This window comes from Phyllostomus hastatus, unplaced genomic scaffold (genome assembly GCF_019186645.2).
Source record: "Phyllostomus hastatus isolate PE091 unplaced genomic scaffold, TTU_PhHast_1.1 phas_scaffold_216, whole genome shotgun sequence".
In the NCBI taxonomy this organism is placed as follows: domain Eukaryota; kingdom Metazoa; phylum Chordata; class Mammalia; order Chiroptera; family Phyllostomidae; genus Phyllostomus; species Phyllostomus hastatus.
Window position 1 is genome coordinate 14,336,353 of NW_025334018.1, and position 23,512 is coordinate 14,359,864.

General features: G+C 49.3%; 1 long non-coding RNA gene across 2 annotated transcripts in view; it reads left to right on the top strand.

Moving 5' to 3' along the window:
* The first annotated feature begins 4,943 nt into the window (after window positions 1-4,943).
* The window catches only part of LOC123804369, a 51,529-nt gene continuing 32,960 nt past the window's right edge, over window positions 4,944-23,512 (top strand). The window contains exons 1-2 of one of the 2 annotated variants that reach the window (XR_006783150.1): window positions 4,944-4,997; window positions 14,376-14,523. This is a non-coding gene — a long non-coding RNA (uncharacterized LOC123804369). Of the gene's footprint in view, window positions 4,998-14,375; window positions 14,524-19,370; window positions 19,475-23,512 lie in introns of those variants that run through there. The other variant, XR_006783151.1, reaches the window with a different exon arrangement.

A 23,512-nucleotide genomic window follows, 5' to 3' on the forward strand; every position in this document is an offset into this window, starting at 1 on the left:
TCAATCGCCAGGCGGGGCAATGGCATTCACCAGGGCCAATCGCCACCTCGCCTCTCCAGCCCAGGCACCAATCCTCGCTCTCTGGAGGCGGGGCTTCTCCAAAGTCATTGCGGCTCCTCCCAGGGCCCCTAGATCCCTTTTGTTTGGGGAGAGCCAAACTGGGATTGAGGTCGCGTCACTTCCGGGAGGAAGCATTTTTCCGCCCCCCCTCCGGCCAGAACTTGGGGGTGGGCTCGTGCCTTTCCGGGCCGGCTCTTGCAACTTTCCACGTTCGGTGAGGTTTCTGGGCAGGACCTAGGCGAGTGCTTCGTCCTTTACCCTCCTGGTCCTGGAAGTTTAGGAATGGCTGGTGCCCTGATGGCTTGGCCACGTTAACGTTTTTGAAGTGTGCTTTGCTGTCTGGTTTAGAACTAGTTGTTGAATACCTGGTAACGTGTCTTTCCTGCTTTTTTTTTTTTTTTTTTTCCATGGATGAGTTTGTGGATGTGCTGCTAGAAGCAAGGGCGCAAAGATGAAAAAACCCGGGGACACCCGCCCTCCTTTTCTTTTCACAGTACATTTGGGAGAGGATGCTCTGGCGTGGGGGCGCAGGGTAGTACCCGGATGAGCATAATAAACCCAGCCGGACTTGCCTTAAGGTAGAAGGCGAATGAGTAATTACAAATTGTGTGTCAAGGTTTTCCAGGCTGTGGTTGCTAAATGCAGGGACTTTTTTCGTGTGTTCTTGGCCACCTTATACTGTGGGCAATGGCGTTTGCATTGAAGCTGGAACAAAGGACAGTGTAAAGAATTCAAGGAGTGCCTGCCCCTTCTTGTGAACACAGAAATGCAGATCTTGCTGGTGGCAGCAAATCCTACCCGGACCACAAAGCCCAGAGAGGGGAGAGGATACATCTCTGCCTGCCGTCAAGTCTTCTGGATTCCTTTTCCAGTTCACAGATTGATTCAGCTAGTTAAATGATTAATAACCACATTATTTTAAATACAATAAATACTTATAATCCCATTGCATATAATGCATAGTGTACTAATTTTAATACATTACTTCTAATCATTATTAAGCAAGGCAGTATTAGGGGTTTAGTATTCACCTAGGCAGACATAGCCCTAAAGGCAGATGGAGCCCTCTGCCCTAATGCAATTTACGTTCTGAAGGAGGGACGCGGTCAGTCTGTTTCATCACAGGGAAGTTGGAAGGAAGTAAACCAGTGACCACTGTGCTGGGTACTTTTATATAAAGTTATCTTCACTGTATATCTTACTTCATCTTTACTTAATCTTCACTACTGTATGAAAAATCTTTAACCTGTAAGGTAGATTTCTTTGTGCCCATTTTACAAACGAGACGATAGAGATTCAGAGAAATCGATCAAAGTCATAGAGCTAGTGAATGGGAAAGAAAGAACTTCCCACAAGGATGTGTAACTCCAAACCTGTGCTGTGTTCTGCTGTTGTTGACTCTCACAAGGAGGACACGTCTGGAGAATGGGACTGTATGGCTGTAAAATCAGCATTAGAACCAGAAAAAAAGAATTCCCTGCCTCCCCTTATTGATTGTAGGCTCGGGAGGACCAACAGCAGCCCAAGTGCCTTGTAGGTAATGAGGTAGGAAATACGGAACTTCAGAAAGACATTATTCCTTGTGTTTAGGAGACTGACAATGTGAAAGGCAAGATCAAGGGCCAGGCACATAGTAGGTGCTCAATAAGTAGTGACTTGATGGTTACACAGAGGCCAGGTACTGGAATAGGCCCATGAACTACAACAATCCCATTTCCTCCTCTTCCCTTTCGCCCTGCCTATGGGTGTGCAATGAGGAAGTGCCTCATTGCCTGACAATGAGGCAGACATGGGAGAACAGGCTATTTTCTGAAGCCTGAGTCACCCTAAGAGTTGTCCTAGTGAATCAGCCCCTCCCTCCTTCCCCTCCTTCCTTTTGTAGCTGCTAACCCACCACCACCCATTCTACTCCCAGGCTGTAGTGCTCCGTGGCCTACTCCTTTTAAACAGCATTCGTCAGCTCCCCTGACTCCCAGGGATCCCTCCTGCCCATTCCTGAGTGTGGGAGGGCCCAGCAATATTAAGATCATCTTTGCCTTGTGGTATTCAGAATCCTCAGGGTTTTCAGATTGCTTTTCTCAACAAAAGGTTTCTGTCACTAATCCAATGCCATCAGGAGCCCCAATTTCAGGTGTGGGTGGGGTGGGGTAGGAGACTTTTTTTAGTTTTGCAAACGTTTTGCAAAGGTGGGAGAGGAGGAGAAAGGCAGCTTCTAAGAGAAAAGCAGTTTGGGAGAGGAGTGGAACAGAAAAGGCAGGCAATGAAGACAAAGCAGAAGCCCTCTTTTTTTTTTTTTAAAGTGCCCCCCTGATCCTGATTGGTTCATTTTTATGCAAATGAGGAATCAAAAGCTTCAAAGTTTAATTGGTTCAAATAGCACATTCAACCGCCCCCCCCCAATAGAATTGCACGTTCTGATTGGTTGAAATGCCAAACAATGGCAATTCCTCTCAGTTATGAATTTGGATCGAGTTAACCACAAGGAGTCCTTTTTGACAGTTACATTCCTTCCAGGAGTCAACACTTTCTTTTTAATTCATCACCCCTGCAGAGAGTTAATGAGCAGGTCTGTAAACCTCAGGAGACCTTGAGGCTGCAGCCCTGAGAGGTACAGTCAAACCTCGGTTCTGGAATGTCTCCCATCCCCAGCAATTCGGATTTCGGCCAAGTTGTTCATGGAAAAAATGTCTCTGGTTGTCAAACAAAACTGGTTCTCGACCCAACAACCGCTTCATGCCACTCACATGTTTCTCAGGTGACAAAAGAGATTTGGTGTTTGAACGAATGGCTTCTCGATCAGCCTTCCAAAACGAATTAAGTTTGAGACCGGAGCTTCCACTTCTGGAGTGAATGAAGATCGAGAACCAAGGTTCTGAGTTTTGTAATTCTTCTGTATAAATAAATTTAGAGTACCAAGGTGTACACAGAAGTAGAAAGTGGGTCCATAATATCTTAAACTTGTACCGCAATGTACCTTTTTATATCTATCGTCAACTTGCCAGAAGATATTTATTAAATGCCTACTGTGTGTCAGGCAAGAACTTAGGAAATGCAAAAGATTGCATAGATCGTGTCAATTTTTTTTCCAAATAGGTAAACTTCCTAGGTAGGTGTTCCATAAACGTTTATTGCTGGCTTGGGGAGGCAGTGATGGAGTAAAAAGAGCTAGGCCGGAATTGAAAAATCCTGGATTTCTATTGGTTTCTCAGGGCCACCCTAACAAGTTACCATCAATGGGTGGCTTAAAATAGAAATGTGTTCTCTTTCAGTCTGGAGGTTAGAAGTCTAAATCAGGGTGTGACAGGCTGGTTCCTTCTGGGGGCTCTGAGGGAAGATCCATTCTGTACCTCTGTCTTAGCTTCTGGGAGTCGCCGGCAGTCCTTGGCATGCATTCCTTAGCTTGTAGTTGCATCACCCCAGTCCCTGCCCCTGTCTTTCCATGGCCTCCTTCCCACGGTGTCTTGATGTGGTTTCCTCTTCTTATAAGGACAACGGTTACATTGGATTCAGAGCTCACACTAATTTTGTACGACATCATCTTAACTCATTACACCTGCAAAGACCCTATTTCCAAACACGCTCACATTCTGAGGTGCCAGGCAGACATGAATTTTGGGAGGGGGAAGCATTCAAACCCATTTGCAAACCTACTTCTCAAAGTAGCGTCCCCACCTAACTGCATTTGACTTTATTGGTAAATAGTATAAATGTAACGAAGTAATTCAGGAAGATCATTTCAGTTCTATGATGATAACTAGATATGCTAGAAGCCATTAATCAAGCCTTTACTATATGCCAGTCACTGTAAAATCGCTTTACATTACATCTCCTTTAACCCTTAAAAGAATCCAAGGAGATAGGTGTGCTTATTCTTAAAGTACACATAAGGAAATTGAGGCACAAAGAAGTCCATTGTCACTGACTTACGTGATGAACATAAAATGTTTACTCAGATCTGATTGCAAAATACACTTAGTAGGGGGCCCGGTGGGTCAGGGCACATGCCCAGGTCCCTGTTAGGGCTGCACTGTGTGAGAGGCAACCTATTGATGTATCTCTCACACATGATGTTTCTCTCCTTCTTTCTCCCTCCTTCTCCCCTCCCTTCCCCTCTATCTAAAAATAAATAAATAAAATCTTTAAAAAAATCTTAGTAGGGAAGAGGAGAGCTATGGATACTTACCTGAACCTCAGTTTCCTCATTTGTGAAATGGGATGATAATCTCGAGAATATACAGATGGGACGACCAACATAAATGTATTTGGTGAGCTCTACGAGGAGTTATTATTATAAACTACCTGGGAGATCTTGCTCAGACTCCTCCTGCTTGGATCCCAGCCCTTGAGCTAAACACCGGGGGTTGAACACCTAGCCGTGACTCACTGGGGTGACTGATAATGCTGGGCGTCTAGATGTACGAGTTGGAGTGACTGGGAAAGGGATCCGGCCCCGTCTTCCCCACCTCCTGTTCCTCACTGGAGCCCCCCCGTGGGCTCCTCCAGCAGGGGATCTGGAGGTCGCAGGCTAGAAGCCTGCAGGGGCTCTCCCAGGCAGGTCCCAGGCTGAAGGTGGGCTCGCCACAGCTCCCTGCATTTTCTCCCTTCACTTGTTTCCACGGAGGCCTTTCCGAGTATCCCTTTAGCCTTCTCTTCCTGCTGGACCTGCTGAATCCGAGGGACCAGGGCAAGGGAAGTTGAGAGATTTTGGGGCGTGGCCCTCACTGTGTTCCCGAGCTTATTGCTCCCCCTAGTGCTGAGCGGTGAGTCCTGCAGCTGTCTGCTTCCCTCCGGGCCTTCTCAGTGCGCCTGGGCGAGGCCTCTCACTGGAGACTTTTTCCTTTTATGGGTGTGGGCTGAGAGCCCAACAGGTAGCTGGCTCCTGCAATCGGCAGTCGGCAGTCGGAAAAACCACTTCCAGGGACAGATACTTCTGTTTTGTAAGTTAATTGTTGGGGCTAGCTTGGCCATGAGGGGAGCCAGGAAATTCTTACCATGGATTGTGTAGGGGGAAGTATGGGGAAGAAAGGCTAGGAAATTTAAAACTCAGTGCTTCCTGTGCACCAGGCGCTGGTGCCAGGTGCTTTACCGACATTACATGCATAATTCTTGTCCTCTTTACATACGTAATCCTTGTGACCATCCTAGGAGGTAGTTATTATTGCTTCTGGTCGTTCAGATAAGAAAGCAGGCTCGGGGAGGTTGAATGCCTTGCCCAGAGCTCACACAGTAACAGTAACAGTGACAACACACCAGCGAATTACTTAGTGCCTACTTCCCACTAGGCACCTTATTTCTTGGAATCCTCACAGGAAACCTTTAAAGTAGTCACTGCGGTCCTCATTTTACTGGTGAGCTCACTGAGACTTAGTTGAAGAAAGGATAACCGAGACCCTGGACTGAGATCAAAGGGCTGGGTCCTCCAGTCCCACTGTTTCCATGGCACCAGTGCCGGGTGGTGCCAGGGCGGGGGTTGGAGGGAAGGTGGGACTGAGCCCAGGTCCGTGTGACTCACTGTCCTTTCCGTTACTGGGGCCGCCTGGCAGCTCCTCCCAAGGACCGGGAAGCTAGGGCCCTGAGGTTTTTTGGATCTCCAGATCCAAAGATAAAATCCTGGAGATAGGATGGCAAAGACAAAGCAAAGGGCAAAGTGCATGTGATCTTGGGGACAGTTTGCTCAGGGAGAGACATAACCAGGTGGCACTTGGGGGCTGCACCAGAGCGTTGCTGTGGAGGCCTTGGCGAGACCACCCGGAGGACCTCAGGTCCTGTCTCCCTCTTCCTCTGTGGGGTTCTTTTCCTCTTCTGAAGTTGGTGGGCCAGGATGGGGAGCAAAAAGCTCACAAAGGGGTTCAAAGGAGGGGTAGATGGGTTATAGTCTGGCCCAGACAGAACATTTCTGCAAGGCCCTGCTGGGTAGTTCAGTTGGTTAGAGCATCATTCCCATACGCCAAGGTTGTGGGTTCAATTCCTGGTCAGGGCACATATAAGACTCAGCCAATGAGTGCATAAATAGGTGGAACAGCAAATTGATCTTTTGCTTTCTTGCTCTCTCTCAAATCAATAAATTAAAAAAAAAGAGAGAGAATTCCTGGAAGTAGATGAGATAAACCGTGGTTTCCAAGTCACCCAGTTCTCAAGGCTTTGAGTCATTTTTAACTCTTCCCCTTACCCCACAAATACAGATTAGTCATAGGTCCCTGGAAGAATGTTCTGTGTTCCTTTGGCTGAGTCTCAAGTTCCTTTTATTTCTAATCTTTGAAATTATTAAATTATCCCTGAAAAATCTATACCAGATGATGAGTTAATAAACTGGTTGATGTTGTGTTGGTTACATGCAAGTGTTAGATGCAGGCAGATGGGTGGGGAAAGAGACGAGTCAACTACTGTTTTTTTTTTTTATATGGAAGTTGACTTATTTCATGAAAGGCGAACTCTTTCCTTCTCTTTCAACCCTTCCCCTTTCAGTCTTTCTTCCTGTTTCTGCAGGTGCCTTCTTCTGTCCCTGCTGGCTTTCCAGACACAGCTCTGAGCCCCGGAGCTTTGCCAGCAGGGCTACGCTGACCGGAAGGCCGGTCCCCTTTCTCGTTCCCCTCCAGCCCGCCTCTTCCCCACACACGGCCTGGCATTCGGCAGAAAATAATTTCTGTGCTACGGCCAGAGGCAGAGCCTTGGCTCGCCGTGCCGCCCAGTTTCAGTTTGAGGAGAGCCAATGACACGTTTCCCCTGGTCTGTTATTTCAGCTGAGGCACCAGCAGTTGCTGAATGGGTCCTTGTTGCTCAAAAAAGGGAGAAATATTTGTAGGGAAAGTAATGACCTGGCTGTGACCGCGCCTCCATTCCTAGGCAATTTTCTGGTAAGTGGCCCTTTGGAGTAGGCTGTGCTGGAAGCTTCTGTGCCCTCATTTCCTGCTTCTCAGCCCCTGCTGGGCTCCTGCAGGGTCCGGTCTGTCCTAAACCCAGTGACTGCGGGGGCCCAGGTCCCCTGCTTCCTTATGCAGGGAAGCATCTGTATACATTGCCCATCCCCTTTTCTTTCTGCCACCTTGCCTCTTGTCCTCTTTTTCGTCCTAAAATCATCCCCGAGTGCTCATTGTCATCACCACAAGGAATGAGACACAGCTCAACCCCGGGGAGTGCTGAGTCTTGAGCGGAGGCAGACTTACGTAGCTTCTGGTCCCAGGTTCTCCTGCTTTCCGTAGGCACACCTTCCGAGGAAAAGAACTCACCTCCGTGTCTTACGTCATAACTGGGACTCCTCCAGATAGAAGGGGCAGAAGAGTCCATCCAAACCAGCCAAAGCAAAAAGGGTTTTTGTTGGCTCATGCTAGGAGAAATTCCAGGAGCAGCTGATGAAGAGGAGGCGGGACCCGCTTCCCAAAAATGTTCCCCGGGCCCAGGTTTCTCTCTCTGTAACTCGCTGCGTGGGTTCTGTTTCTAGACACACTTCCTTCCTCAGTGGGCCGAAGCATGGGGGCTCCAAGTTCACATCCAGTCATAGTCCATGGCCACGAGCACCTCCCTCTGTCCCCGAGGCCGGAGAAAGCCATCCCTCTGTCTTCTCGGCTCTGCCCGGACCCTGTGCGCATCCCTGCACCCAGCCCTGTGGCCAGGGGCGTTTGTTGCTCTGGCAGGCTAGGTCTAGGTCACGGGCTCTATCTAGAGCTATGGGTTACGCGTGGGGAAAAGCTATAACCTCAGATGGAAACCAATCAATTAATTACCAGAAAAAACGATGGAGGATGGGAGTTTGGGAAGCAAATAGTGTCTATTACACACTTGAGCATTTGTCTCGCATGCTCGCTTACCTTCCTCCCTGCTGGCCACTGGCAGCAACTCTGGGGCGGCTGGTCTTCGTCCTCCGTTTCCCAGAGCACTACTCACGAAAGACTTGCGTGGAGCAGTTTTTTACTGAGGACTTGGGGGCCTGGGGTGGTACAGGTGGTGATAAAAAGGTTTTAAAGGTGAGAGGACCTCATACTGGAGGGTGTACTGGAATGGCCTGAAGAGCTCGTTAAATCACAGGTTGCCGGCTGGGACCCATCTCCAGAGTTTCCACAAAAACATGGGTCTCTCCTGTGTGCTAGATGTCGTGGTTTCAGTGGCGGCCACGGTCCCTGCTCCAGAATTCCCCCAACTCCGTCCTGCAGAGCGATGTAATTCCCTGTCGCCCAAGCCCTTCGCCTCTCAGCTCTCCCAGGGCTTCCAGTCCTCGCGGCTAGATAGGCTCAGGGAGTCACTTTCTTCAACAAAGGACCTGATTTGTACAACCTGCAGAGGCCAGCTCACTCAGACTGCAGCCAGTCTGCCGGGGTAATGTTTTTCATTTATTTTCCTATTGCATAGGCAGACAGGGAATGTTGTGGGTCAAGTACACTGCAAGAGGTATTGACGAGGCATAGCTTTTAGGGGCAAGAAAAGAGGAAGCAGAATCTTCTTCCAGGAAGAGCTGCTTGACTCTTCTGTAGCCTCGTGGAGGGAGTCACGTCAGAGCCAGACCGACTGGCTGTATGACCGTGGTGTGCCGCTTAACTGCTTGCACTTCAAACCCCTTACCCTGTGGTTGAGAAGAATAATCCTGTGATCCACAGGGTGGTAGTAAAGGCGAGGAGAGAAGCCAGGAGACTCGCGGATGCCCTGTTCTGCCTACCGCCGATCTGTCACCGAGTGCTGTCTGTTTTACCTCCTGACTGCCTCAGATGTCTTTGGTCTGTCCCTTATCCCGTCTCTCTCCAGGACAGCAGCGGTAGCTCTCCCATGGGTCTTCTAGAGTTCGCTCTAGCCCCTCCCACTTTATTCTCCACGCAGCAAGCTGAGTAGACTTTAAGAAAACACAATCTAATGATGCAATACCCCCTTCCTGTGAATTAAAACTTTCTAGTGCTCTGAGGATAACCTGATTCACAAAGTGCTCATCATTTGGTTCCTGCTCAGCCCCCCAGGATCACCTAGTGCCCCTCCGCCTACATACCTGGTGATGAAGTCTCTGTCCTGACCAGACCTCCGTCAGCCTCCTCCAAGCCCTTTGCTTGGCTGGGTCTCAGCGTCGTCTGCTCCCACCCCTGCCCGGCCTTGCTGGGCCTGCGCATCGCCCAGTCCTAGCGAGAATCCTGCTGAGTCAGTTTAGAGAGTCTCCCCACCCGGGATGTCCGACCCAGTTCCTCAGCCCCCACCTTTGCCGCCTAAGCCCGTGGCCGGCCTTCTGCAAGAACCCCCCCTACCCTCAGTGTCTCCTCTTAGCACTTTCTCGTCCCCATTTGTCCACTTGGATTTGGAGTTAACCCGGTATGTCTCCCCTGTTGCCATAGTCTTGACACCCTGCTGCCCAGTCCCAAGTAAAGTCTGCCTTCCTGTTGGAACAGGTGTGAGAACGAACACCTTTCTTTCTGTCATGCTGGCTGCTTTTCTGTTCCTGAGTCTTTGCTAGTATTATTCCATAGTTTTTCTGAGCTGCTCCTCCTCCCCTGTACTTAAAGCCTACACATCTCAGTGTCACTTTCTCAGAAAAGTTTCCTTACCCCAGCAGAGCGAGTAGGTTCCAGTATTATCTCTGTAGCCTGTGACATGATTTGTAATTAGATATTTGTACAATTATCTTGATTAATGTGGCTTACGTAACTCATTTGAAAGCTCCACGGGCAGGCAGATCATGTCTATCTTACTCATTGTTCTTACCTCTGGTATCCCACACGGTGACTGGCACAGAGTAGGTGTTCTATAACTGTTTGTTGATTGAATGAGTGACTGACAGACAGTGCTCTACTAATCATTTCTCCTAGTCTCCAGCTGTGGTGACAATCCCAGACACTTTTGTGGGAGACAGAACCTTCTTTGGCTTATTTCAACCTACTGCAAACCCTTCTGGGGAAAACCTAGGGTCATACCCTTGGAGGTGCCTGGGAAGCTCAGAGTTTAGGGGGCCCACCTGAAAAAGTTCCTTATAACTATGCCCCAGGACCATGAGTTACTCACCTTTTAACCCTGAGTGCCCACAACAGTTCTGGGCCTGTTCAAATAAATGATCCTGGAATTGAGGAGATGTCCACAAGGGACCCAGTGGCCCATTCGGGTGGCTCCCGGGAACACAGATGGTCTCCTTGACACAGACGGTCTCCTGCATGGGTGCTAACAGAGACAGGTGCCCCTTCCACCCCAATGGCTGCTGCTTCGCAGAAGACGCCCCGTTGGAAACCAAGTCCATTAGGTGCCTAGTTCTGTAAAACAGGGAAATGGCAACATGAGCTTAGTGAGATGCCTTAACTGTTTCTGCTGTGGCTACCCGTTTTCCTGTAGTTTGTATTGGTAGAACAGGAGGGGAGAGGCAGGGAGGGAGGGGACACAGTAAGAAAATAGGGAGCTGGGTGTCTGGGCCAGGCTCTGACCCCACTTGCGCCGCCCCCACTCTCTCTCTGCCCTCAGTGCTGAGCTCCGAGAGACTGCTCCCCATGCTCCCCACCCCCCACCTCATCCTCTCAATCCCCTTGTAGTCGCCCTGCTGCCTGCCCTGTGCGCCTGCTCCCCTAAGATTTCTCATGACCGTCTTGTGGATAAACCGCGTGCATGTCTGGCTGTACCCCGTGCTCCCTGCAGCCTCAGACATGGCTCTCCTCTTCCTCCTCCTCCTCCTCCTCCTCCTGGTGGGGCAGTGATGCCAGGCTCCCTTGGTTGGGCTCCTGCCTCCCCTTCCCATTCTTCTTTGTGGCCATTTCTTTCTCTCCCCACTTAACACACAGTCACAGGTGAGCCACCTAATCTGGTGGCTCAGTCACCACCTGCACTCAGATGGCTTCCAAGTAAATCCATGTCTCTTGCCAAGGCCTGTGCCCTGAGCTCTAGACTCCGAAAGGACCTCTCCAGGCATCCATGACCCTCCTTTCCCCCCACCCAGCCACCCCGTCCTGCCTGCTCTGCCTCCTCTGTCCACCCAGTCCCTCACCTTCCTCCTTCCCGTGGGCCCTGGCAGCAGCCGTCCCGCTGGGCTTTCTGTGTCTGCCCAGCTCTTCCTGTTTCGATCCGTTTCTGCATGACAACCACAGTGACACAGTGAAATTTTGATCTGGTTGCCTCCCTGCTTACGTTTCTACAAAGTCCTGGGCTTCCTAGAAAGTCATGAGCTTCCCGTTAACTTCAGGATCAAGTGCAAACGTGAGCTTGTCAGCGACATCCCTTGTTGATCTGGCCTCTGCTTATGTTTTCAACTCCAACTTTTGCTACTTCCCCGGCCCCAGGCAGCACTGGGTGCTCCTGACCTGCTGAATTCCGACTTCACTGCGCTGTCTTTGCTGTCGTGGGGACCTTTGGGTGTGCTGTTTCGCCTTTTCTGGGTTCTTCCGGTCTGGCTAACTACTCTTTATTCAGGACTCTCCTCCATGCCACTTCCTCCAGGAAGCTTCCCGTGATCTCTTCAGGCCAGGTTACTGCCCCTCCCCTATCCTGTTTGTCCTCTGTGTCCCCTGCACTTGTATCTTCTCCCCCAGACTTGAAGTTCCTTGGTGCAGGGACTCTGCCTGGTTCGTAAATGTCTTCACAGTTGGTAGCAGTGCCTGGCACATAGTAGGCATGCACATTTATTACATGGCAGGAGTGACTTCCTACAGCTTTTTCATAGCTAGCTGACCATGGGCGTGAAGAGCCCTGGCTGCTTAGCCTCTCTGCCTTGGGCTCATGTTTTTAAAATGTTTCTTACTTGATAAGATGACTTTGAGGGTTAAATAAATTAATGTCCGCGTGCTTGGTGTAAAGTAAGTAAGTGCCATATAAATAGAGAAACTCTATGACCAAACGTGGGTACTTTTGAGAGTGAGAGGGATGCTATCAATAGTCAGATCAGGCGAGGCTGGGCGTGTCCAGGGTGGTGTGGCGGCAGCAGATGAGTGGATGGAGCAACCATGGGACAGTTACACCATGGAATACTATTCGGCTGTAAAAAAGAAGAGAATCTTACCCTTTGCGACAGTATGGATGGACCTGGAGAACATTATGCTAAGTGAAATAAGCCAGTGGAAGAAATACAAATACCATAGGATTCACTCATATGTGGAATCTAATGAACAGGCTGAACTAACAAGCAAAACCAAGGCAGACTCAGAGACGGAGCGCAGGCTGACAGCTAAGGTGGGGGGTTGGGGTGGAGGGATTGAACAAAAAGGAAAAAGGACTCATGGGCATGGACAACAGTGGGGTGATTGTGGGGGGTGGGGGGGTAAGGGGTATAAGGGTATAAGAGGGATAAATGGTAGTGGAAGAATACAATTAAAATTTTTTTTAATTAAACAAATTTAAAAAACAGTTAGATCGGGACAGCAGGTATAACCCAGGACTGTCCTGGGCAGAGAGGGGCGTTGGGTCACCCTGCACATAAGGGCTCATTGGGGAAATAACGCCTTCATTTTTGTTGTTTCTGTTGCTCCCTATCCATTCCCCTCGTGATCAGAGTAAACTCTTTCAACCACGAACGCCCGTGTGCTGCTTCACTTCTGGAACCACAGAGGAAGGAAGACCTGGGGCGACAGTGTCCTCAGGAGCGGAGTTCGTAGGGCAGCATGAAGGAATCAGAAGCAGAGTTGAATTTTTGGGCTGTGGGTGTAGGGAAAAGGCGGAGCCCTCCTGCACCCCCGAAGCCAAGGGCTGGCCAGCGAGAGGCCCGGGCGGTCTGGGGGTGGGCAGCTTGTCTCAAGGGGTCGGCCTTGCCCGGTGGGGAGCGTCTGGAGCCGCTGGCGCTGGTCCTGCCCTGCAAGCGCCTGCCCTCTGCTCGCCGAGTTGGCTGCTCTCTCCCGCATTGTTTCAGAAATGTGCGGCTCCATTTGCTTCCCCAACGGGGAGTGTTTTTTCATTACCTCGAAATAGTTGTTTTTATGAACAGGGATAAACACCTGGTGGGCAGGAGTTTTATCTCCTGGTCATTCCAATTTGAGTTCCGTTATTTCTCCTGCTTACCTGGGGAGGGCAAATGTGCTTTCTCAACAGTCTTCCTGTCCCCCGTTTCCCAGACACACGCCCCATCAGATAACAGCGACGGGCCCTGGCTGCGCCTGCCCGGAATACCAATTGCGGGCAGTTCTGGCGGTGACCGTGTGCTCGGGGGGAGGGGAGAACATCTTCCCTTATCTCGAAACACTGAGGCCTGTGGTGGAGAAGGTGCCATTGTGAGATGTACGTGTGCCAGCCCGTCCCAACTCCCTGTCCTTCCAGGGAGTGACTGGAGGGGGGAGAGGGAGGGGAAGGGTGGGAGAATGAACTAGCATTTAGTGACACCTCTTATGTGCCAGTGTCACATTGCTTTAAAAAAAAAGATTTTATTTATTTACTTTTTTAGAGAGGGGGCAGAGAGGGAGAGAGGGAGAGAAACTTCAATATAGGAGAGAGACGTGGTTGTTTCTTACACGCCCCCTATTGGGGACCTGGCCCGCAATCCAGGCACATGCCCCGACTGGGACTCGAACCCGCAAACTTTTGGTTCACAGGCCGGTGCTCAGTCCACTGAGCCTACCAGCCAGGGCTCACATTTCATTTACCACTCAGCACAACCTTCGAATATAGATATTAGTCTTTCTACTTCACAGGTAGGGAAAGTGGAGTCCAAAAAGTAAAAACCACACGCCAAAGATATATCTATGGTTGGCAGGAATTGAAACCTGCTTCTAACTGATTCCAACCCCATGCCTTTTGTATTATTTCTCTGAGGCCCTGAGAGGGTGAGAATTTGCTCAGTGTCACATGGGCAGCCTAGAAGGAAGTTATATCTTTCTAGCCTCCCTTTGGGAGGGATTGGCTGGGCTAGACAAAACATGTTGGTCATGTGCTTAATTAATATATACGTGCATATATTACATATGTTGTGCATATATATATATACATTTCACATATATAGTGTGTGTGTATATATACTGCGGGTCTAAGTGTCAGGCATGGTGTATCAATTTATATGAAGAACACAGTAGAAAAGATGGGCTTGAAGTTACACACAGTAACTGATCTCAGTTTTAGACATGCTGAGCCTGAGATACAGGGTTTTCATTGGGCATTTGGATGTACACACCTGCCTGGAGCTCTGGGGGAGCGTCTGTGCAAGAAATGGAGATTGGAGACCGGTCTTCCAGTCGGTGGTGGCCACACCGCTGGCGGCGAGTGAGGCCGTGAGGGTCGTGTGAGGAAGAAGAGCACTGAGGCCGGAAGGTCAGGCTTTCCCCGTGGTTCCGGGGGCAGACAAAGGGGAGAGTTCATGAAGAAGATTAAAGATTGTCAAGAGAGGTAGGCAGGGAGTCAGGAGGCAGGGACCAACTGAGTGACATTTTTTCTATTTCCTTTTAAATGATCAGCCTATTGAGGCGCAACTCACGAGCAACCAACGCCGCCGTCTAGAGCGTCTGGTTCCCAGGAAGATGCGGCCGTCTCGGCAGCCGGCGGCCGTCCTGGTGCAGTGCTGAGGCAGGTGTGCGTCCACGCAGCCTCCACGCCGGTCCAGAGGTAGGGCGTTCCCATCATGCTGGAGGTTCCCCCATGCCCTCCCCGGGGGTACTCTCCCGCCCTGCCCGCTCTGGAAGCCCGTGATCTGATTCCAGTTACCATGGATTGGTTTCGCGTAGTCTGGAATTCCTCTCAATGGAACCGCCCGGTATATATCTTGCATATTGCTTCATCATGTTATTGCGTGGGTCAGTAACATGTTCCTGCATATTTTGGGGTAAAATTTCACTGTATGAATATCCCACAGCTGTTTATCCACTTACTTGTTGATGGACACGAGTTATTTCTAGTTTGGGGCCATTATGGATGAAGCAGCTACAAAAATTTGTGCACAAGTCATTTTGTGTATGTATATTTTTTTCATGTTTATTGTTAAAAACCTAGCAGTGGAATTGCTTGGTCAAATGCAAGTGCATGTTTAAGAGCAATCGCCTAACTTCTTCCCAAAGTGGTTATGCCATTTTAGACTTTCATCAATAATTCATGAGATTTCTGATGCTCTGTTCTCACCTTACTTGGTATTTTATTATTTTTAATTTTCAGTCATTCTAGTACGTGTGTAGGAGGACCTAATTGTGGATTTAATTTGCAGTTATCTGATGACTGATTGCATATCTTGTCATGTCTTATAGACCATTCTGTGGGTCTGTTTCATTAGAATATATGCTTGTCCTCCGGCATATATTATCAATACCTTGCATTGATTATTATACTTCTAATAAATCTTCAAGTCAAGTTATATAAGTCCTCTAACTTCATAATTCTTTTTTCAGAACTGTTTGGCTAGTCTAAGTCCTTTGAACTTCCACATAAATTTTAAAATCGACTTGTCAATTTCTGCAAAAATAAAGCCCTGCTGGGGTTTTTATTGGAATCATGTTGAATCTATCAATCATCTTGGGAATAGTTGACATCTTCACAATATTGTGTCTTCCCGCCCACTTATTTAGGTGTTCTTTAATTCCTCTCAGCAGTGTTTTCTACTTTTCCATGTATGAGTTTTGCACAAATTTTGTCAATTTTATTCCTAAGCACTTTCTGTTTTGACGCAAATTTATAATGTGCCTTGATTATTCATATTTCATGTGCTAGGGTTCATTCTGCAGACTTATGATTTTCCTAAAATTTGGAAAAATTTTGGTCATTATTTCTTCAAAAAATTGTTTTAACCTCCCCTCTCTCTTTTTCCCTTCAGTGTCCAAGTTGTCTCACAGCTGACTAATGCTGTGGTCGTTTCCTTTTGTGTTTCGTTTTGCATGTCTCCTCTCATTCTGCTTAGGGAGTGAGTAGTAGGGTCTCTCGCAGGCTTCCTTCCTCCTTGGGTGCTCTGTCTCGGCCCCAGAGGCAGAGGCTGCTCCTTCTGTCGAGCGTTTGTGTGTTTCACTGAGTTCTTTCTCTCCCTTTCGAAAGCAGTCCCTGTCCTAGTTAATCATTCTTTATACGGAGATTTCCCTGTTTAAATTAGGGCGTGGTTTCTGTGTCCCGAGTTGATGCTTACTGGCGCGCGTGTACAAGAAGGGAAGAGACATTTCAGAGGACATTGAAGACAAGAATTTCGGCCCAGGTGGAAAGGCAGGTTCTTTACAGGGAGAGGAACATCCTTTGAGCCTGGAGACCGTTAGGAAAGCTATGTGGTGGGTAATCCGAATATAGCTGCGAGGGAAGGAGGCTGAGAAGCTGAGGGAGCTCTGGGCTTTGATTTTCTCCTGGGGCAGGAGGACAGGCGACCTGCCGAGGGCTTGGGGAGAGTGAGGCAGACGTGTGATAGCCTCGGTGAACCTCACAAAGGACCAGTCTGTGCCGGAGTGCGCAGTTTTCTATATTAAGACTCAGAAGTTCAGGCTCAAGGGCAGGACAGGCAGTTGTAGAGCCGACTGTGGGCCTGGGCGTCTCAGGACTTGTGAAGGAAAGGCAGAGATATTGGTGGAGGCTGGTGAGAAATTACCCAAGCTGTTGGCCAGAGATCTAGCTGGCATCTCAAAGGCCCGGGGTTGAGGGGGAAGGGAGGATACACTCTGAGGCAATTAGAGGGTTAAATGCTGGAACTCAGTGAGGTCAAGGAGTGGGGAAGCAGGAGGACGAGAACAGAGCTGGAAAAGTTGGGGTCCCTGTGGGACACTGACATTTAGTTTTGGAGAGGCAGAGCCGTGCTAGTGATGGTCCAGGTGCGGCCTTGGGAAGCGTAGCTGAAGGCAGAGTGGAAGGTTGCTTGAAGGAGTGAGGACAGAGTCAGAGACAGGCCGGGGTTTCAGATGGGTTGGCCTGCGCAGTTATGCCTCAGGGCGGTGGGTGGGGGGGTTAATGGGGAAGCGGGGACGAATTGTCAGCTGGTGTGGGCCAAGGTCAATGACAGCACTAAGAGGTAGAGGGCAATGAGCCGTTTAGTGTGAGGAGGCCTATAGGCGAGGCTGGAAAAGTCATGGTGTGGAAGTGGCGGAGGAAGCTGGGGGCTGCTGACCCGGAGGGCACCTTGGCTGGCTGGCTGGAAGGGGGACTCGAGTGGGAGGAAGAGCCTCCTCTACGCAGAGGCTGCCGGGCAGCCAGCGTCCTTGGGCTGGGCCAGGTTTTAGCGTCAGTGAGGGGGAGGCTGTAGTGAAAGTTCCCAGAGGCTGGTGTGGGCGTAGAATTTGTTTTTAGTGGAGGGAGGGTTACCAAGGGCACAGGGGAACACGTTCAGAAGGAAAACAGTGGGAGCAAGGTGGAGAGGAGAAAGATCGCCAAGTGGCCCAGCGAAGGGACTTGAAGTACAGCACCTGAGTTTCATCCAGGTATCACAGTGCCAGGCACATAGTAGGAGCTTAAATAATATATGTGAGCACTTGGTAACATAAATACATAATGTCTGTTCCCTGCAGCTGCTGGCTTTGATTCTCTGGGCCTTAGTTTCTCCACTTGTTTACTGGGAATGCTGCTGCTTCTGCCCATCTAGTTCTGAAGTGTATAGCGGTTTCCTCTGAAAAGCCCCAGTTCTTTCCACTTGGCAGAGTGGGCCGTACTGTTATTCTGTCTCATTTCTCCGTAGGAGGGCAGGCAAAGTCAGGGCTGCATCTTCTAGTTACAACCCGGGAAAAACTGAAGTTCAGAGAGAGCAAGGAGATCACCCAGTATGACAGATTAAGATTTACCGTAAGACCGAGAAAGAAATTGGGGTGTCACTCTCCATTCCAGCCCGTTCTGTGGCTCCGGAAGCAGCCCCAGAGGGGCGGCGCGGGGGACTCACAGAAAGTGATCCCGTGCGAGCGGTGGCCAGTCGGGCTCTGTGCAAGCCGGCCTCCAGCAGGGGGCGGTGTGGAGTCGCAGAAGGCTGGCAGCCGGTTGGACTGGAAGCAGAGCCGCTGTGCCCCTGCCACCTTCGACTTGGATGGGAGAGGCTCTTCCCAGGGATGAGATCGTCCTTGGAGTGGTGCAGCCGAGTTGGGGGTCGCCTGCGCCCTCCTTCTCCATCCATCCCTCCAGACCCCTGCCGCCTGGTAGGAGGGGCAGGAGGCAAGAGGAAACGGATCCGCACGGCCTCCGTTCCCTCTTGGCCCTCAAGCGCTGAGCCTGAGTCCTGCCTGATGGGGAGTGTGGCCTGATGGAGGCGCACAGGGTTTGTGGGCTCCAAAGTGCAGCGCACCCACGCTGCGGCCGCGCGCCGGCCACTGCCGGACCTCTCCCAGCGAGCGGTAATGGGGCGTGCTTGACCTCCCTGTTCTCACGCCTTCGCCCTGAAATACACCTCAAAGCTCTGGTCGAGTACAGATGCTGAAAGTGTAAGGACTTATTATTAATGATTAATGGCTAGTTAAGAGCAAAAATGTGTTCCTTGATCTATTCCAGAGGAGGGAGGGGGAACTCTAGGGAAGGGACGGGCTGAAGATTTTCTTATTCACAGACTGGCCCTCTGGACTGTGTTCGCCTCTGCGAGGTCATAGACGAGAAAGGTAAGCATGCCAGTTTGTCACAGAACGTCGTGGGGGGGTTGCAAGCACTCAGAAAACAGAGGCCACAAAAATAACAGTAACAGACTACCATCTATTAAGCATCTGCAATGTTCCAGGAGTGCTACACATGTCACTGTAATCACCACAGCAGCCCAATAGGTTAGGTGTAATTACCTACTGTACCTAGAAATGGGACCTTCGAATCCGAGAGGCCCAGTGGCAGCAGAGGGTTGCACAGGCAATAACTAGTGATGGTCAGGTTTGAACCCAGGCCCATTTGGCTGTAATGGCCCCCGCCTTTCTCACTGTAATGTGTGGCCTTGTACAATACTTTATTAAACCTCCAAAAGCCTTTCTAAGGAGCCGTCTTAAGCTGGCTATTTAAGAATCACCCAGGGAAGTTGTTGAAATGCATCTCCTTAGCCCTGCCCCAGGGAGAACGTCGTCAGGGTTTTCCTTCCTCTTCCTTCTACGTTCCCCTCTGTTGCTTCAGTTCATGGGGCGGCAGTAATCAGTACTCGGTCTCCTAAACACATCATACCTTGGACCTGGTCTGCAAAACACCGGCAAATGCAAATTCATGTTGTGAAGCCAGGGACCCCTGAGTTTTGCCAACACAGTTCTGTACAATTAGCAGCTCCCTGTTGTCCGCAAAGGGGCACACGGTTATCCCCCTTACTCTGCGGGGGTGCAGGAACTGTGTTTGGATAGAGACAGTTCACGACTCGGAAGAAGCCTCCACTTGGGGAGGATCCGGCCCTGGGAGGGAAACAGAAACAGGAGCAGAGAACAGGTGCATTCTTGGGGTGTTAGTCACTGCCTCAGTCAATAAGTAACCACTGAGATGCTGGGCGAGGTGTTGGGGATGGAGCCTTGTATAGAGCAGACGAAGTCTCTGCTGTCCGGGAACTCTAGTTCGGTGGACTGACAGGACCTCTCCGATGACGTGGCGTCTGAGCGGAGACCTCAGGAAAGCGGTGGAGTGAACCGGGGGTTGCCGGGGGAAAGCGTACCGCCCAGAGGGACCGGTGAGTGCGAACGCTCTAGGCAGGGCTCTCGGCTGTGCTTGAGGAGCTGCAAGACACAGGTGATGGGTGAGAAGGCTGGGGTGGCGTGTGCAGGTGGGAGCGAGGCAGGAGAGGAGATGGGGGAGGAGGTACAAGCCGGGGCACGCAGGGCCGAGTGGGCCACGGTGAGAATTTGGGGTTTGCTTCTAGTGAGGGGCGATGCCACTGGAAGGCTTTGTACAGGGTGGGGATGTGATTAACTTAAGGTTCTAAGAGGATGCCCCCGGGTGCTGGGTCGAGAATGAACTCTGGAGGGGCAAGGGTGCTAGCTGGATCCCAAGGCGGGTCTCCATGTCTCTTGAATAGTTCGTCTGATTTTGGCCCTCATGTCTCTACTGTGATGGACAGATGGGGGACCCAGGCCAGGCTCATGTCCTCCATTGCCCTCGCCGCGTCTCCTGCTCCCTCCCAGTCGCAGCTCCGTGGTTATCAGTGGCTGTGAAGTTGATGGCGGTGGTGGGTGCCCCAGGGGTAGGGGTGCTGGCCGCATCAGGGGCGTCTAGATGCCAGATCAGCCCACCCAGGGTGCCCTCGTTCCACCAGAGGTAAAGCAGTTTTGACTTTAGGAGCGAAGTGGCAGGGCCATAACTCATTCCTCACCGACTTACTCGTTCTCTTAACTCTTGTTGAGTACATCCAGGGGGCCAAGCGGCGCCTGAGCCACGAGAACTAGGAAGTTTTAATAAAGCCCCTCATACCTACACTCTGCCCTAGAGGAAACTCTCAAACTAATTACTAACATTTATCAAGCACTTCTGATGGGTTAGACACTGATTTAAGTGCTTTTTATGTATTGCCATATTCAATCACTTAAATTAATGCTATTAGGCAGGTACTATTTTACTCGCCATTTTAAAGATGAGGAAGTCGAGGAGCACAGAGGTTAAGTCACCTGTTCAAGGTCACACAGCATTGAAGGGACTTGAGATTTGCGCTCAGACAATCCAGCTTCAGAGCCCAGGCTACCGTGCTCCTCAGACTAGAGGGGAGGCAGCTAAACACACGATAAAGCAACAAGACGAGTCCTCACCGGAGCTCCTGGGAGTTTTTGACATTCCTTGAGGGGCAAGGCCCAGAGCCTTTCCACGTTTGCAACCCTGTTCATGTCACCCAAGTATATAACTTGTCCCAATAAAATGCTATAAAGTACAACTAAGATTTTTAAGCGATTCTTCCAGATCCTTAATAAAAGATTAAAGTAATTTACAAAGCTATTTTCTGGCTAAGAACCATCCCTTTCTTGGACGGCTTCCCCCACTCATCATTTCCATCACAAGCTGACAGCTCCTTTTTAGGCCGTCCATTCTTCATAAGGGCAAAACCCCAAACAAACCAGTTTTCATATCAAGTAGAGGCAATGGGCTGGGATGGGCTGTGAAGGCCCGGAGGTGGGTGGGGGCTCGGCTGCCTCGTTGTCTCGTGTCTCCTTCTTTGCAAGACTCACGTCTGTGACTCAGGAAAGTGGCAAATCAGTGCAAGTCGTGGGCCTTTAGGGTCTTCCGGGAACAGGAGAAGCCACACATCTGACACCCCAGAACTCCCGGGGGTTAGACGTTGGATTCCCAGGTGCCTGGACAGCTGGGACTGAGGCCGCTAACGCTGCCCGGAGAAGACAGGGAAAGCCTCAAGGGGAACATGAGATTCGAGCTGGGCTCGAGAGACGTGGTGACAGTCACCAGGTTCAGAGGCGAGGGAAAGGTGTTCTGGTAAAGGGAAAGTTTGTGTCAAGGATCTGGGGAAGCCTTCTGGGTCTTCTGGGATCATTCCATCCTAAAAGGCGAACAATCTTGGCGCGGAATCAAAGTGGACTTTCTCTGCTTTGTAGGATATTGTAATACGTTACATCTTTACTCACAACTGTTCTCTCTCTCTCCAGCTTTACTGAGGTGTAACTGACTTGCAATCAACTGCACAGATTTAAAGTTTACACTTTTTGTGAGTTTTAGACGTACCCACGACACCACCACAATCAAGACAGTGAACATCTCCACCCCCCACAGACGTTCCCCTGGCCCCTGGGGGTTCCCTCCGTCCCTCCCTCTCCTGTTGCTCCTCTCCTGGCCCTGGGCAGCCCCCGATCTTTCTTTCTGTCACTGTAGGTTAGTTTGCACTTTCTAGACTTTTGTGGAAATGCAGTTACACAGTATGTGCTCCTTTTCGTCTGGCTTCTCTCACCCAGCACGTTTACTTTGAGATTCACCCACGTTGCTGTGTGTATCAATAGTTCATTCCCTTTTTGAAAGGATTTTGTTTATTTATTTTTAGAGAGAGGAGAAGGGAGGGAGAAAGAGAGGGAGAGAAACATCGATCAGTTGCCTCTGGTATGCACCCCGACTGGGACTGAACCCGAAACCCGGGCATGTGCCCTCACCTGGAATTGAACCAGTGACCTTTCGCTTTGCAGTATGATGCCCAACCAACTGAGTCACACCAGTCAGGGCCATAGTTCATTCCTTTTATTGCTGAGTAATGCTCCACTGAATGGATATACCACATTTGTTTTCCCATTCTGCTGATAATGGACATGTGAATTGTTCCATCTTTTGGCTATTACAAATAAAGTTGCTATGAACATTCTTATACAAGTCTTTTATGGATTCGTGCTGTCTTTTGGATGAATATGCTAAAGTATGGTAGGAATATATTTAATTTTTAAAAAGATTTCATTTATTTATTTTTAGAGAGAAGGGAAGGGAAGGAGAAAGAGGGGGAGAGAAACATCCATGTGTAGTTACCTCTCACTTGCCCCTACTGGGGACCTGGCCTACAACCCAGGCATGTGACCTGACTGGGAATCGAACCGGCAACACTTTGGTTTGCAGGCTGGCACTCAATCCACTGAGCCTCACCAGCCAGGCCTTTAATTTTTTGCAAAAAGGACTGCCAGATATTTCCAAAATGGTTGAACCGTGAAAGTTTTTGTTGTTCCACACCCTTGGCAATCTTTTTAATTTCAGCCGCACCAATATATAGTAGCACTTCATTATGAGTTTAAATTTGCATTTCCCCAATGACTAATTATGTTGAGTATCTCTTCATGTACTTATTTTTTATTTCTCTATTATCTTTTTTGAAGTGTTCAGATCTTTAGCCCATTTAAACAAATGATTGTTTGCTTTTTTATTATTGAGATTTTAGAGTTTGTTTTATAGTCTGGACACAAATCTTTTTTTTAAAGTACATTTTATTGATTATGCTATTACAGTCATCCTGTTTTTTTCTCCCCTTTATTCCCCTCCATTCTGCACCGCCCCCACCAGCATTTCCCCCATCCCTTAGTTCGTGTCCAGGGTCATTCATACAAGTTCTTTGGCTTCTCCATTTCCTCTACTATTTTTAACCTCCCCCTGTCTATTTTCTACCTACCTTTCATGCTTCTCATTCCCTGTACAGGAAATACAGGGAATACATATCCCTCATTCTTCCCGCTTCCCGTCCCTGCTGCTAACCCTCCATGTGATTTCTGCTTCTGTGAGTCTGTTCTTGTTCTAGTTGTTAGATTTTTTGTTATTTTTTAAGGTTCAGTTGTTGATAGTTGTGAGTTTTGATCATTTTACTGTTCAAAGTTTTGATCTCCTTCTTTTTCTTAGATAAGTCCCTTGGACACAAATCTTTCATCAGATATGTGTTCTACAAAGAATTTCTCCTAGCATATGGCTTTTTATTTCATTCTCCTAGCAGTATTTTTCACAGAGCAAAAACTTTAATGTTGATGTCCAATTTATCAATTTTTTATGGATTGTGTTTTTGATGCCTTATCTAAGAAGTCTTTGCCTAACCAAGTTCACAAAAGTTCTCTTCTAGAGGTTTTATAGTTTCAGTTGTTTTTCACTGAGACATAATGCACACACCATAAAACTTATTCTTAAAAGTACCCCTTTCCGTTGTTTTTAAATATAGTCACGCAGTTATGCAACCCTCACCACTCATTCCAGAACATTTTCCTCACTTCAGAAAGAAACCCTATACCCATTAAGCTGTCACTCCGCATTTCTGCCC